General features: G+C 36.5%; 1 protein-coding gene across 1 annotated transcript in view; it reads right to left on the bottom strand.

Annotated features, from left to right (window-relative positions):
• The window catches only part of Naaladl2 (N-acetylated alpha-linked acidic dipeptidase like 2), an 890,024-nt gene that overhangs the window by 800,161 nt on the left and 74,452 nt on the right, over positions 1-15,411 (bottom strand). The window lies entirely within an intron of this gene.

The following is a 15,411-nucleotide window of genomic DNA, read 5'->3' as shown; positions in this document are numbered from 1 at the left end:
GATTTCTGGCAGAGAACTGAGGGTAGGCCAGACCTTGATGTTGTTATTTTTCAGTATTTTGCAAACTTTCTTCTTCATTGCCTTCTGATGGGTCAATAGACAGCTGATCAGCCAATTAGCTGGACAGAAGAAAACAGGAAGGGACTTCAGATGCCGTTAGGGGCCTGACCCAGGAAGACTACAAAGACAGGAAGAACATTGAGGAAAGGAGTGTGTGGAGAAACCATGTGAAGAGAACAGGAGGATTCATTCCCCCTGAGAGGGCAGTGAGAGAACAGGCAGAAGACACACAAGGACCAGGCTAGCCACATCCAGACTTAGATTAAAGGTAGCTGAGAAAATCCTTAGAGGATTAGAGTAATTCAGGACCTGCCCAGATTAAGCTTTCAGGTTGTTAATAAAAATATCAAGTTATTTGGAAGCTGCAATGAGCTAGAAGAGGCATAGTAATGCCCTGAAGTTATTTGGGTAGAGAAAGCAGGGGGGATCCCCCCAAGGGATTACAGTTATAGATTTGTGTCTGTGCTTACCTGTATGGACATATTTTAAATTCAATTTCCAGACGAAAGATTTTCTTTTTCTTTCTTTTCTTTTTTTTATTACAACATGCTTTCTCCCTTTGACTTTTGAATTATCCTCAACTGTTAGGTCCAGCCTAAGCATCATCAGTAAATTTGTTTCTATATTCATTTTTATGGTTTTCACAATTTGTCTTTTCTTGGTTAATGAGCATATACTCTCACCACCACCATGGCTTTCCCCAGTAGATTCTGGTGGCAGGAAAGAACTGAAAATCCATTCTGAGACCTTCAGTTAAGCTCAGTTGTATAAATAATAGATTTTTCAGCTAACCACATCATATATACATCTATACTTTGCTTGTACTCAATGTAGCATTGAATGAATTGCAACCCACACTTAAAAGACTTTGTCCAAAGTGAACTGAAGCAGATGATATGATTCCTTTATAAGACAGGTTTACCTTCAAGCTGCTTAGAGAAATTTGCAGCATCTTGCACTATTGTTAACCTCAGAGAATCTGGTACATATTTTAGAACAATAACTTATAAATTAAAGTATGTTAGCTTACTCAATATTATCAAAAGAGATAATAATCTTTTAATTTCATGATCCACTAACTATATTATTCATAAATGCCTCAAGATGCATAGTGTGCATATGTTTTTCTAATTATTTATCCTGTTGTTATTGTTGTTGCTGTTGCTGCTGCTGTTTGCATGGTTCTTTGTTTTCTAAAGATAGAGTAAAGAAATGGGCATGAGGACAGGGGAACAGGGAGGTGGGATGATCTGGGGGAAGTTGGGGAAGGGGGTACCATGACTAGAACATATTGCATGAAAATCTATTTTTCAGTGAAAAGAATCTCTATCATATTTATTATAATTATTCACAGATTATGGAAATCATTTAAGATAAACAGTGAAAATGCATTGCTTCATAGTCATATTAAATGAAAGTTGAGACTTCTTGATCAAATGGTACTAAAGATACCAGCGTAGAAACTTTAGTCATACTGCCAGTTTTAATACATGAGAATACAGTGTAGTTATGTTCTCAGAGAAGCACAAGTTAGTTATTAATAGACAATGGGATTGTATATGTAGCACTCAATTACAGGGAGATAGAAATGACTTCCTCCACCTTCTCAGACATTGCAGATTAGAATCTAGTTAAGCAGAAAAAGGGTGATAGTTTACTGGAGGTCAACAATGTCATCAATGAGAGTGTGTACAATCCATTCCATTTCAAATTATATAGGCACAACTATAATTACAATGAGTCATCAAGTAGAGCTTTAGTCTCAAAGACATAGTCTCTACTGCTTAATATCCTCACCTTCATAAAATGAACTAAAACCCATTGCTGACTTCCAAAAATGCTCACTTATAACTAGCAGCAATATTTAGGGACAATTAGCCTTTAGACAAAAAAAAGAGTATCATGAAACACATCTACTAAGGTTATGTTTTCATTTTAAAATAACATATTCTGGCACTGCAAAGGTAGGCAAGACTTGTTCAGGAAGCCTGGTGCTAGGTTTGGAAACATGGAACACCTGAAAGGAAGATAGGAGAGAATTCAGCATATACAGTGGTCCTCTGACATTCATACATACACCATACACCATGCTATGCATTCCAACAACATGTCACATGTATCACACACACACACACATACACACACACACACACACACACACACACACACACACACACGTGCACACTCAAACAAACTATAATGGTGATGGTGATGATGATGACAAAGAATAAGTAGTAATAGTTGTAGTAATAGTTGTAGGAGGAGGAGGAGGAAGATAAGGAGGAGGAGGAGGAGGAGGAGGAGGAGGAGGAGGAGGAGGAGGAGGGAGGAGGGAGGAGGAGGAGGAAGAGGAGGAGGAGGAGGAGGAGGAGGAGGAGGAAGAGGAGGAGGAGGAGGAGAAAGCAGTAAAAGTAGGACTAGTAGTAATGGTAACTACAACAAAATAGTGTGATCTAGCCAGATGATGTGTTCTTAAGCTTTGCATTCAGTTAATCCATTGGTCCTAAAGATGCCTTCTGGCAAATGATCACGGACGTAGAATTCTAAATCTTTATATAATTTTACTGTGTGTGAAGATAATAAATTACCATTAGCCATGTGGCAGCTATACTGCTAGAAAGACAAGATGAAGTCCCGGAGTCTTTGTTTGCTCAGATTATCATTTAATGTAGTCACATTGCATACTTGGTATCCTGGCCAGCAACCTCAGTGAATCAGAAGGGCTTATTAATGTACACATTCAGGATCTTATTAAAGTTTGTGAAATCACTACAGGAATGTCCTGCTGTGACATAATTCCTTGAAAAACAAAATCATTCCTGAAACGTCTCCTGGGATTGTATGCATCAGGCAGCAACATGGCATGAAAGAATCTGTTGTGCCTATATAATAATGAGCTCTGAGATTAGGATATAATTCTACATAATTTTAAGCTCTGTATAATATTTATGCTGCTAACAGTCATTCCGTTAGGTATTGGATGGCTTACCAATAACATCATCATGGATGACTTACCAATAATATCATCATGCCATGTCAGTGCCTATAAGTGTTCAACAAACATATATGTCACTGCATAAGCAATGGTGTGTTGGTCTAGCTCCTATAAACTAAAACATTGAGGATTGCAATGTCACTAAGAACAGTACCTACCATGGGACAATGATTAAGCAAGCATTGTTTCAGTTGCTTCCAGAACAGATGTCCACAGAATTCATTTCACAATTTTTTTTAATTTGACTAATTTATTTCCAGCATCAAAACCCCAATAGGAGACCGTGTTATATTTCAATATCAACACTGGCACTTTGGAAATAATTACTTTTTGAAAAATAGCTATTTCATAAGCAATTGATTGCACTGCTAAGTGCTTACAAATACCTCATAAAACAAACCGAATATAAACAATCATATTATCTACAAGCAACAACAGATATAATTAAATTTACTATGATGGTACAAGATAATCTTTTCCAGTTTCACACTGATTGAATGTAAGTAGTCTAACCACTGACGGAAGCCATCAAGAATTAAAATTTATCCAGGATTTAACAAATGCATCACCCTACTTATAATGCAAACACAAAAAGAAAGGCAGAGACAAAAGAAAGAGACAATTGGTAGCTTTGTTAAATCAAACATTTTCTGAGGAAATATAAAGTAAGAGATTAATAGATTTGATCTAAACATGCCATTAGGAAATAAAACACCTCACATAAATTTAAATAACTAATGATATAACAAGGTCTTTGAATATGAAAGCATTGCTATTTAAGTCTTAGAGTAACATCTGACAATCTGAACAACCTACATGACTCCCTCAAACTATGACTTCCTGTCAACATGGGTACTGTTTGAATATATTCTTTCATTTATTTAAAAAATGTTGAATAAGCATGAAATACATTCTAAGCATGGAATTAACTATTCAAAAGTCAAATATAAAAAAACATCCATGTCCTGCCTTCGTGGAGTTCAAGATAGACAAAGCTAGACAAAGAGTTATAATAAAGCAATAAAGAAACTTCCTAAGAAGTCTGGAAACAGCGGGAAGCAGAAGAAAAAGCAAAGGTCTACATGGACGGACTAAAGGTGGACTATGGTATGGAAATAGTTGGCAGGTAAAGGTAATATACAGGGTGAGGAGGTACATTTCCATTATCCAGGGAGGAGGCCTTAAGGAAAGCGACTGCATTAGAAACTAAGGCAGAGGGGGTTGGGGATTTAGCTCAGTGGTAGAGCGCTTGCCTAGGAAGCGCAAGGCCCTGGGTTCGGTCCCCAGCTCCGAAAAAAAAAAAAGAACAAAAAAAAAAAAAAGAAAGAAACGAAGGCAGAGAGCAGCTTGCCAAGGTTGCTGCAGGTTTATGAGTTGGGTTCTGGATTAATTATACAGAAGTGAAATCTTGGCCATCCTTCCTGGTTCATCCTCCCCCTTTGATCAAATATAGACACACTGACTTTCAAAGCAGCTTTAGTCAGCCTTTGAAATCTTTATTCTTCCACAAAGTCAGTCAAATAAAACTATTAATCTGTCACCTCTTAAAAGTTAACATATTACTCATTTAGACACTTAAAAATAAATCAAAGGATCAGACACTACACTAATAAACAGACTATTGAGCAATGGATTCTACAAATTAAAAATGAAAATTACTTTTCTAAGTCATAATGTGCATTTTTTCCCACTGCCCTTTCTTTTCCATGCCCTGGATGCTACCTTGGATACCATGCAATGAGTAAGCTCTCCTCTTCAGCATTAGAATTCCTGTTCTGACCAAGTCTCCCAAACAATAGCACACTCCTACCCCTCTCTACCTCAGGTCCAGGCCCAGCGGCCAACTGCATGGATAGATGAGACTCGGTTCCTTCACCTTGGTGTTCCCTCAGCCTTTATCTTATCTTGTTTGAAAGAAAGGCAGGATGTGAAGGGGGTAATAGAGGCCCTGAAATAGCCCTGAGAAATGCTGATGAAGCTCAGGGTTACAGCTTTGCCTCTCATGCTTGAGAACTAAGGTTCCCTACCATCATCTATCTATCTATCTATCTATCTATCTATCTATCTATCTATCTATCTATCTATCTATCTATCTATTATTTATCTATTATCTATCTATTATTATTTACTACTGTTTATTACTATTATCTCTACAACTAATATCATGAGAGGACATTTTACCACCAATTATTGTCTTTTCTCTGACATATACTGATGAATTAATAGTGGTGGTTTATGACACTTAATGTGTATCTTTTCTATGTGATGAAATGGAACATGGAGTGACAGCTTCAAAGTGAGTTACTAACGCTACAGAGCTAGGAAATGAATTACATCAAAAGACAAGAAACTGGGTTGGGATTTAGCTCAGTGGTAGAGCTGACTAGGAAGAATGGGTTCGATCCCCATCAAAAAAAAAAGATAAGAAAAACTAATAATGATTAAAAAGATCTGGGGTTGGGAAAACCTCCCTGGGTTCTGGTCCCCAAAAAAAAAAAAAAAAATTAAAAAACAAACAAACAAACAAAAGATCTAAAACCTCCAAAATGGAAAGAGTTAAAGTTTGAATCCTGCCTCATCATTCATTGGGTTGCAGAAAATCACTATCAATTGATACATATAATTTTCTCTGCAACCCCCACTGAAAATCTTCAAGAACCCATGAAAGTAGTAGTTTCTTGAAAAACTGAGGAAATCTCCTCTATAGGACTTCTTTTCATTCCATATTGAGCTAACTCTGTTCTCTTTCCTGGTCTGAGATTTCCCCTGCACTGAGAAGCCCGGAGGTGAGGTGTGTATCTACATGCTGCAAAGGATTATTCAACTATCCATGGACGGGATGGTACAGAAAGCACAATTGTTTACACTGAAGGATTATTATGAGTCAAGCATAAACACCACTCAGTCAGCCTCTAGGTTAGAGGTCTATCATTTTGGTGCTCAGTAGAAGCAAAAGACAAAACTCGCATCTAAGACAGTTGTTCGTTTTTCAGTAGATTCCTCTCATTAGATGCTCAAATCTCATGTCCCAATGTTTAAGAACTATCATGATGGGAATATTTTATACAGTCATATATTTTCGATGATTCTGATAGTCTCAGAAATATCAGGATATCAGACTGGACACTTTCTTTGAGTTTACTGCACTATTGATAAAAAAGGAAAGAACTTGTTTATAAAACATTTAAAAAATAAAACAGTAGAAATCTCAAAGTATAGTGCACTTGACAGATTTTTAAAAATTTGTACTGAGCTATATTTGTAACTTTATTTTGAAAATAAAAAGGGCTATGAATGAATAAAAGATAATGATATGTTATAGCCAGTGACCTGGTCAGCATTTGTCATAGTTATAATTGCGTAACTTGGATAATTATATCAGTATTTTCTAAATACATACAAAGTTAAACCAAGAAGAGATCAAAAAGTTAAGTAGACCATAAGAAATAAAGAGATTAAAATGATAGGAAGACCTTACTGACTAATACAAGATTAGAAACAAATAGATTCACAGAAAAAGTCTATCAGATTTTTGAGGAAGAACTATAACAAATACTTCTCAAGATATTTTAAAAATAAAAACAAACATAACATTTTAAACTCATGTTATGAAACAAATATTACCTTTTTACCAAAATCAGGTAAAGACACATCGAAAGAAAAAACTATAGGCTGATTTCCCAGAAAATTATGGGTGGAAAAGTTCATAATAAAATACTCAGAAGTTGAATAGGGCATATATAAAAAGACCATCTACCCTGACTTTATCCTGGAGGTACAGAGGAATTTTCAAAATGAATAAATGTAACAAAACACATAAGTGGACTTAAATATCATAACATCCCAAAATATGCAGAATACATCTTTGCCAACGTTCAACATCACCTTTTAATAAAAGTCACAGCAAAATAGAAATGAAGGAATGTACATGAATATAATAAAAAAAATTTGTGAAAAAGCTATGGTCAACATAATGTTAGTTATAGAAAACTTTAAGAAATCCTGTTGAAATATGATTATAAAACGAGACAGGACTGCCACTACTGCCATTGTTTTTCAATATATTCTTGAAACACTAGCTAAGACATTACCACAGGGAAGGAATTAAAGGAATGCAAACAGTATATATGTGACATTATCCATATTTTCAGATGATATGGTTTTATATGTAAGATATCCTAAGGATTGTACATGAAAACTTCTAGAAAGACCAAAACTTTCAGAAAAGAAGAAGTATTAGACATTCACCTTAGGAAAAACAGCCTTTCTATATATACCAATAGAAAACATGTTGAAAAAGTGGTCATGGGAGAATTCCCATTTCATAATCACCTCAATTTTTGTAGAAATAAACCAAATTGAGGAGAAATATGTTCACAAGGAAAGTTTTAAATCTCTGAAAGATTGAGGAATATTCTAAAAATTGGAAAGACCTCCCATGTTAATGCATCTGTACAATTTATACTGTACATACGCATCTCACCAAATATCAATTTACAGATTCAATATCCTTATAAAATTCTTCATAGAAAAAAAGATTAACCACAAAAGACCCCTAATGGCCAAAGAAATCCTTAGCAAAATTGAAAAGTTGCCATTACATCCTTCTTAAAATATTACGATACTATTTAAATAAATAAATCATGGTTTTGCTAGGAAAAGGGGTCATCAAGGTAAGTGGAACCAATAGGACACCCAAACATGAGTGCACAGAATTACAGTTATTACACCTTTGACAGTAATAACAAGGAAAAACACTGGAGAAAAGACAGCATCTTCCATGTATGTGGCTGGGAAAATTAGATGTCCACATGTAGAAGAACAAAATTAGACCCATTTTTTACCACACTGCAAAAAATGTCAACTGTAAATGGGTCAAAGCCTCAGTGTGAGACCAGAGATGCAGAATCTGCTAGACGAAAACCTTGGGAATACCTAAATATGTAGCCACAGGAAAGCACTCCGTATTCAATTTACTCAGCAATGATGGCAACACTGCCAAATGAAAGTTAATAAGAGCAAAATGCTTTTGTACGTAACAAAAAAAAAAGTTCCCTGAGAAAAGAGAAAGTCCATATAATCAGAATTAACCTTTGTTGGGTATTAATCTGAGAGAAGATTCATATTAAAAAATACTTAAAAAGCTCAACATACCATCTAGAAAAATAAACCACCCAGTCAAAAACAAGTTAAAGATATAAACAAAGACTTCTCAAGAGAAGAAATAAAAATGCCTAAGAAATATCTTAAATGTTGTTCCACATCCGTAGCAATAAGAAAATGCAAATTAAAAGAATTTTGATAGTTCATCCTACCCTAGTGAGAATGGCTGTGAATTAAAACCAATCCTGACATCAATGCTAGAAATTATGAGGAGAAAGGGGGAAAACTAATTCAGCATTGGTGAGATCGCAAACTGTTTTGGCCCCCATGAAAATCAGTGCAGAGAATCATTAGGAAGCTAAAACTCTATCTACCACTGGGGCCAGCTCTACCATTCATTGGCACATATCCAGAGGACTCAAGATTGTACTTCACAGAACCTTCCTCATCAATATTCATTGCTGGGAAAAATGTAAAACCAAAAATGGCCTTCAAACTGATACACAGTTAATGAAAATACGTTGCAATTGCAAAGTGGCATACTATTCAGCTGTAAAAGATTGAAATCATCAAATAAAATAGTGAATAGATGGACATCGAAATATTACACTGAATGAGGTATTCCAAACCCACAAAGACAAATTCCCTATGTTCTTCTCTATCTGTGGTTTCCAGCTCTAATGTAGAAGGTTTATAAGAGTATATACTGAAGCAAGAAAATTATAAAGAGTACATTAAAAGAATTGAGGAGAAGAAGCTCTAGACTGGGAAATTATAGGAAAGTCATTATGAAGAATGTAAGCGGGGCAGGATTTACAGAAATGAAATACCAGTGAGCAAGAAGGAACAATGACAGAACGATGCTTGAGAAAGCCATGGAGAAGCCTAACACTTTATATGCTTCAATAAAATTATATGTAATATGGATATATATGTTGCAAACATATAGAGTTTAAATGAACTGCTCCTACACAGGGGACAATGTTCATGTCAGGAGACATAGACTATGTAAGAAAAAGCCCAGTGCAAAGCAAAGGACAGCACCATTCAAGATATTTCTTGGGGGGCGGTATTGTCCAAGAGACATCAAAGCAATATAGGCCACCGCATTTGTCAGGGTTCTCTAGAGGAAGAGAACAGAGAATGAGTCAGTCTGTTTATTGACAGAAGGCACAATAATACCTCAGCTACTCTTCAGTATCTGCTGAAATCCTGAATGCTTAGGCTCTAGTGTTGGTGAAGGGGTGAAAATACTAGCAAGGCCTGAGCAAAAGCTACTTTCTCCCATGTCCTTTAAATACATTGCTGCTAGAAGAGGTGATCCTAATTCGAGTTATATCTTTCCACTTAAAAAAAGATGTGGATTAAAGGTGTAACTTCTCAGCTCAAAGTATCTTGACTAAAAGTGTGTCCTCCCACTTCAAAGAATTTTATTAAGAAAAATAAATCCATCCTCTTGGGTTTTAGATAATTCCAGACATAGTCAAATTGACAGCCAACATTGCCTCCCCAGCCATTCTTACTGCCATTCCATTAGCTGCCTGAGAGAACTCAAAAGGAAAAGTCTGTTGCTGAAGATATCACATGTCTTTCATAGAAACTTGGAGAAATCAAGCAGGCTCTGATGTGGAAGCAATGCCCTGAAGTCTCACCTCATTTCTTAGAAGGTGCTATGCAAGCTGCCTAGGAACTGAAGTTGTTGAGACTCCTATCCAGATGCAAAGCTTGTGAACCAGAACAAATAGCCAAAGATGTTCCAAGTGCCACTTATATCATTAGGATTTGTGTCTTTGGGTATTAACTCAGTTGTACAATTGTATTTTAAGCCTGTTCAATAGGAAAGAACTCCTGACTGTTACTTTACGTTTTTAGTCAAGAAGCCATGACTAGAGAACTCTGACATTAGAAGAGGGTCTGTCTACTGCTATCATTTTGACAATTTACATATTTTCTAACAATCTTCTAAATATTTATTCTTTTACCCATGGATAAATGGTCATCCGTATCATCAAAGAAAGCATGTTTTGGTAACATAAGGAAGCTTCTACAGAGATTGAGAACAGGACAAAACACAAAAAGTAAATGACCTATCTTTGTTCACTTTCAACAGAAACATCTATAATAAAGCCTGTCCAGCTCAGGGATCATGGCAGGAATAGGAACAAAAGACTGAAAGAGACAGAAAACTGAAATGACTTCTGAGAACTGGTGTCCTTGGGACATTGCAGGATCATTGCACCTTTGAATTCTCAACAAAATAGTTGCCTGTAAAAAATATTTGTAAAATACCACACCAGTTGACATACCGACACTGATGGAAGAAAGTTTCATAAAGCCCTTGTGGTAATTTGTATAGGGTTGGCCCATAGACTCATGTGTTTGAATGCTTGGCCCATAGTGAGTAGCACTATTAGGAGATGTCACTTTATTGGAATAGGTATGTACCTGTTGGAGGAAATATGACACTGTGTGAGTGGGCTTTGAGACATCTTATGCTCAAGTTATGCCCAGTGTGGTGCAGTCTTCTTCTGCTAAAGCCCTCATATCAAGGTGTAGAACTCAGCTTCTCCCACACCAATGTCTGTCTGCATGCTGCAATTTTCCTTCCGTGATGATAATGGACTGAACCTCTGAAACTGTAAGCCAGCCCCAATTAAATGTTTGCCTTTACCAGAGTTGCCTTAGTTATGATGTCTCTTCACAGCAATAAAACCCAAACTAAGACAGCCCCATCCTTAGATAAAGAACTATAAACAAAAAAGGAAATTTTGATTTCTCCAAGTGTGAGTCCCCCAGCAGAGTGTCCCTTCCCAGTATCTCAGTCCTAAGTATGTATGCATATGGCCAAGTAATTAAGCTCAATAGATTGTATGTACATGTATATATGTATACATACATGTATACATTTATACATAAAAAACCATTTATAATTATATATAAAAAGGTCATAAAATAGGAGACATTAGAGTGTTTTGCGTGTGAAAGGAAGAGGCATAAATGATATAAAAACAGTTTAATTTTCAAAAATTAAAATTAAAACAAAATTTACCTGTGCAAAGTTTTGAATTTGAAAATACACAAGAAAACCTCTCAGCTATGGTCCTGTATATTTAATCAAGTAAAAATAGATTTCCTATTATATTTCATAAAAGCAAAAAATTCTACCGCCTGGGTTACATTTAGATTCATTATGTATTTTCATTATGAGCCTTTTTTTTAAAGAATAGAAATATATTATACTTAATGGATACAGAAATTTCAGAAATGTCCCCAAACACAAGAGAAACTATAAATTTCATAAATTCTCTAAAAGATGCTAGCCCTAGCCCATAAGAAAAGGACCTTTAATTTTGTATATCTATGTTTTATGAACTTCTCTATCCATGCCTCTTAAGCCATAACAGGCTGTGGTGACAGAAGACCCATTGGCAGATCACTTGAGTCACGGAATTTCCCATTCCCACTTCCCTGGCTTACTCTGCATTCCCATACCAGCATAATGTTCCAGCTGTGTCCTTGGATCTGATTTTCACAGAACTTAAAGTATTCTCGGGGGGTTACTCCCTGAGGATGATATATTGTATCTTAATGAAGGAAAGAAACACACATGCCGCTTATATGCTGGATCTGAACAATACCTCCCTCTTAGTTCTGTAAGCCTTCTCACTCAGGTTACATTTTCATAACATTCCCCAACTAGGTTAAAAATAAAAGATTAAAAGTTAAAACAAGTAATTTTTATAATGTTCTTACTCTCTCTCTCTCTCTCTCTCTCTCTCTCTCTCTCTCTCTGTGTGTGTGTGTGTGTGTGTGTGTGTGTGTGTGTGTGTGTGTGTGTGTGTGTGTGTGTGTGTGTGTGGTAGGTAGAAGTCAAAGGACAAACTGTATGAGTTGGTTCTCTTTTTTCCATGTGGTTCCCAGGGATCAAACTCATGTTGCCAAGGTTAGCAACAATTCTGAATCCTCACTATTTCATGTCAAAATAAACCCAAGTCTTCATAGTACTTGTTTATTTTCTGGTCAGTACACAAGTTTCCTGATTAGGACCATACACATGAACCCTTCAGTATATGTTAAGAAAGAGACTTGTGAACAGCACATCAGCTAAATGGACTATTATTAATGGTGTCAAAGTCCTTATTAGAACACACTAGGGTGATATATAAATACAGTCCAGCGACTGGTGAGATTAAAATTTTCTAGATATTTTTCTATAAACACAGAAGCGAAGACTTCTTACTAATTTAGTTTACATATTTTAATTACCTGCACCATATCAACACCAACTGAGGATAGACCAAATAGATATTGGGTGTGCTTTTCTGTATATGTAGTGTTGGTAAAGAAAGTTAAACAAAGAGGTCATTACAGAGCACTTGTATATAATTGTATATAATTGTTATACTTGTATCTAATGAAATACAGAACACTGAGGCTCAGATTTAGTGTTATGAATGTGATGTCACAGCATGCTTAGAGGAGGAGCCCAACCCTAAACCTAGAACATGGAAGATACGGGTACAGTTTCCATTTTCTGATTGTAATGAATGACCAGTGTCCAAAGCTGAGACACCGGGCCATAGACACTATTAATCTCCTATCTGTTATGTATTCATGGCTGCATCTGCCTACTCTACTCATCCCACCAAATGTGCTCATGCTGTTTTGTATCAGCTTCCATGGAAATACTATGTACTGTCATAGAGACACACATTGCTATTTATAGCAAGGACATCGATTTGTTTGTTGATTATTTATACTTCTGATGACAGTGCCGATGGAGGAAAGACAGAAAATAATCATAAGTGTTAGGTTCTAATTATCTATATACCCACACAGTTCTACCTGAATGTATTGCTTTTATTCAGGAGGAAATATAGCAGAAACATTGGTGTTGTCAATTAAAAGCAAGACCTGATTTCATTTTGACCCTTTTATGTTTTAAGCTTACGACTCTCACACATTTGTGGACTTTTTGTTTTCCTTCATGTTCTTCTTTTTCTGTAAAACTCAGATCATTATAATAATAGTTGCTTCCCACAGAGCTATTATAAGAATTAAATATGAAAATGTATTTAACAGCCTCAATGAATATTACTTCCTACTTCAGTGACTTCCCATTGTTAATCTCCCTTAAGGAGATAGCACACCACTAATATGATGTAAAATTTATCATCCTCCTGGGGTGGGGACTAAGATACTTTGAGAGTAAAAGACAAAGGCAGTCCAAGGGTAGGAAATTATTAATTCATCTACCATAAGTGTAAACTTTGACCGTACGGAATATTCAGTGACAGTTTCTGCACTCGCCACCTAAACCAGGCTTCAGGCATAGTTCTTTACATTTACATGCAAATAAAAATTCTTGGTTCAGACAGTGGTGTCCCTATGTTGCTTAAAAGTAACAGCAAGGGCTCCAGTTCAGACTGGTAAATTGAGTAGGTTAGGAATACAACGCCCTCAGAGACTCCTTACTTGTCCCCTTTGCCTCATTAAGGTGCCTCAGTCAGATCTCCCCTCCATTAAGAGTGCACATCTGCCTTTGCTCCTAGAAATGACGGTGATGCCCTCATTTCTACTAATAGGTATTTTGGAGTAAATGCACCGCAGTACGAGGGCATACTGAACTTGGTACTCAGGAACTAACATTCCCGACTTTACTCTTCATTCAATTACCCCCGGGATAAGAGCGGAATTTCTATCTCATGCAACTTCTTTGTAAAATGGAGGACAGCAACCTCTGATTTCAGTTGCAGTCTGAAGATGGTGAACTGGGTCTGAATGCTTAAGTTACAAGAAACGTGAAAGGAGATACCAATTTATTCATGAAACAAATATTTACTGGGTGATTGCTGGAGCTTGGCTTTTAAGTATTCAAGAATAAATAACAACAAAAAGATTTTAAGTCTGTGGAGAAAGTTTGAGCAACAGGACTTAATGTACTGTCAGTAGCATACTATGTTGGCTTCAGTTTATTTATTTCACTTTTGGCACATAAAGTTAATGTTGTACATATCTTCTGTTTGATGGAATTACTTCATAAAATTAATTACTGTTAACTTAAAATGGCGTTTTAGATTGTAGTGAAAATGCAACTCGAAGTAATCTGAGAACCTCCAAGCTCAAGCTTACAAAGGCTCTTAGCTTAGATCTTAGTTGAAGAATAGGTGTTTACTTTCCAAATTACGTCAAGATAACAAAACAGGATCTACCGTGGACCAAGTTTGTCATACATCGTCCTGACTCACTGATGTGAGGCCTGGGCACAGCTGTCATGCCCCTCAGGGGAGGCAGAACTAAGTCTAGAATGTTGGTCCACAGTCTGGTCGCACTCCAGATAGAGAAGCAGTAGATCTAGGACTAAAGCTGTGGTTCTCAGGTTCCTGTGTACTCTAGCGTACTGTTGGGAACTATGGTCCCCATCTACACTTCCACAGAGGGCGTCCAGGAGCTGGGCAGAAAGGGGAAAGCAAAACTGGGATAGGGAATGGCAAAAGCTCGGATCTTTAAGACATAGGTCTTCCCTATGGCAATCCTAAAATTAGAGAGGAACTTGCTTGTTCATATTGTTTGTTTGTTTGTTTGTTTGTTTTTGACGGTAGATATGAATGCATACACTTTACTCAGGGTAAAGGAGTGATTAAATACATTTTGCAAAAAGGAATGCTTAGGAAGGGAGCTTATTGGTTGAATTCTAGGGCCCATCTAGATTTCTCATTCACATGGCTTTATGCTATGTGACTGATTGGCATGGTCCTGAGTAAGGTGTTGTGGTTACGTGTTCCAGAGCAGGTAGAGGTAGGCATGGAATGGTTCCACTTCTGCAGGTCTCTGTTCTGAGATTTCTAGGATTTGAGCTCATTCAACCTTACCATTTTTCATGCCTATCTAGTAACAAGGTTTCCTGTGTCCTATAAAAGTTGGGTTTTTGGTTTAATATACTGGAATCTCAGTTAATTGGTGAAATGATCTGAATCTATAATGTTCACACATTTGTGTGTGTGTGTGTGTGTGTGTGTGTGTGTGTGTGTGTGAACAATCAATCTTTATATTCCAAGGTATATTAAACATGGTAACAACTTTCAGGGAACTTCAAAGGAAGCAGAATTCTAACATTTCCTTCCCACCCATGTAATGTTGGGTTTGTGAATCTGTCATCTGCTGAATAATCTATACTCTAATCAAGTTGCAGAGGCCCATCATATTTTCCCTATAGAATTCTAGGTATTGGAACATTTGCTCACATCTGCAAA

Source organism: Rattus rattus, chromosome 3, assembly GCF_011064425.1.
Source record: "Rattus rattus isolate New Zealand chromosome 3, Rrattus_CSIRO_v1, whole genome shotgun sequence".
Lineage (NCBI taxonomy): Eukaryota > Metazoa > Chordata > Mammalia > Rodentia > Muridae > Rattus > Rattus rattus.
The sequence above is the reverse complement of the archived record's forward strand: the minus strand, read 5'-3'. Positions and strand labels throughout refer to the sequence as shown.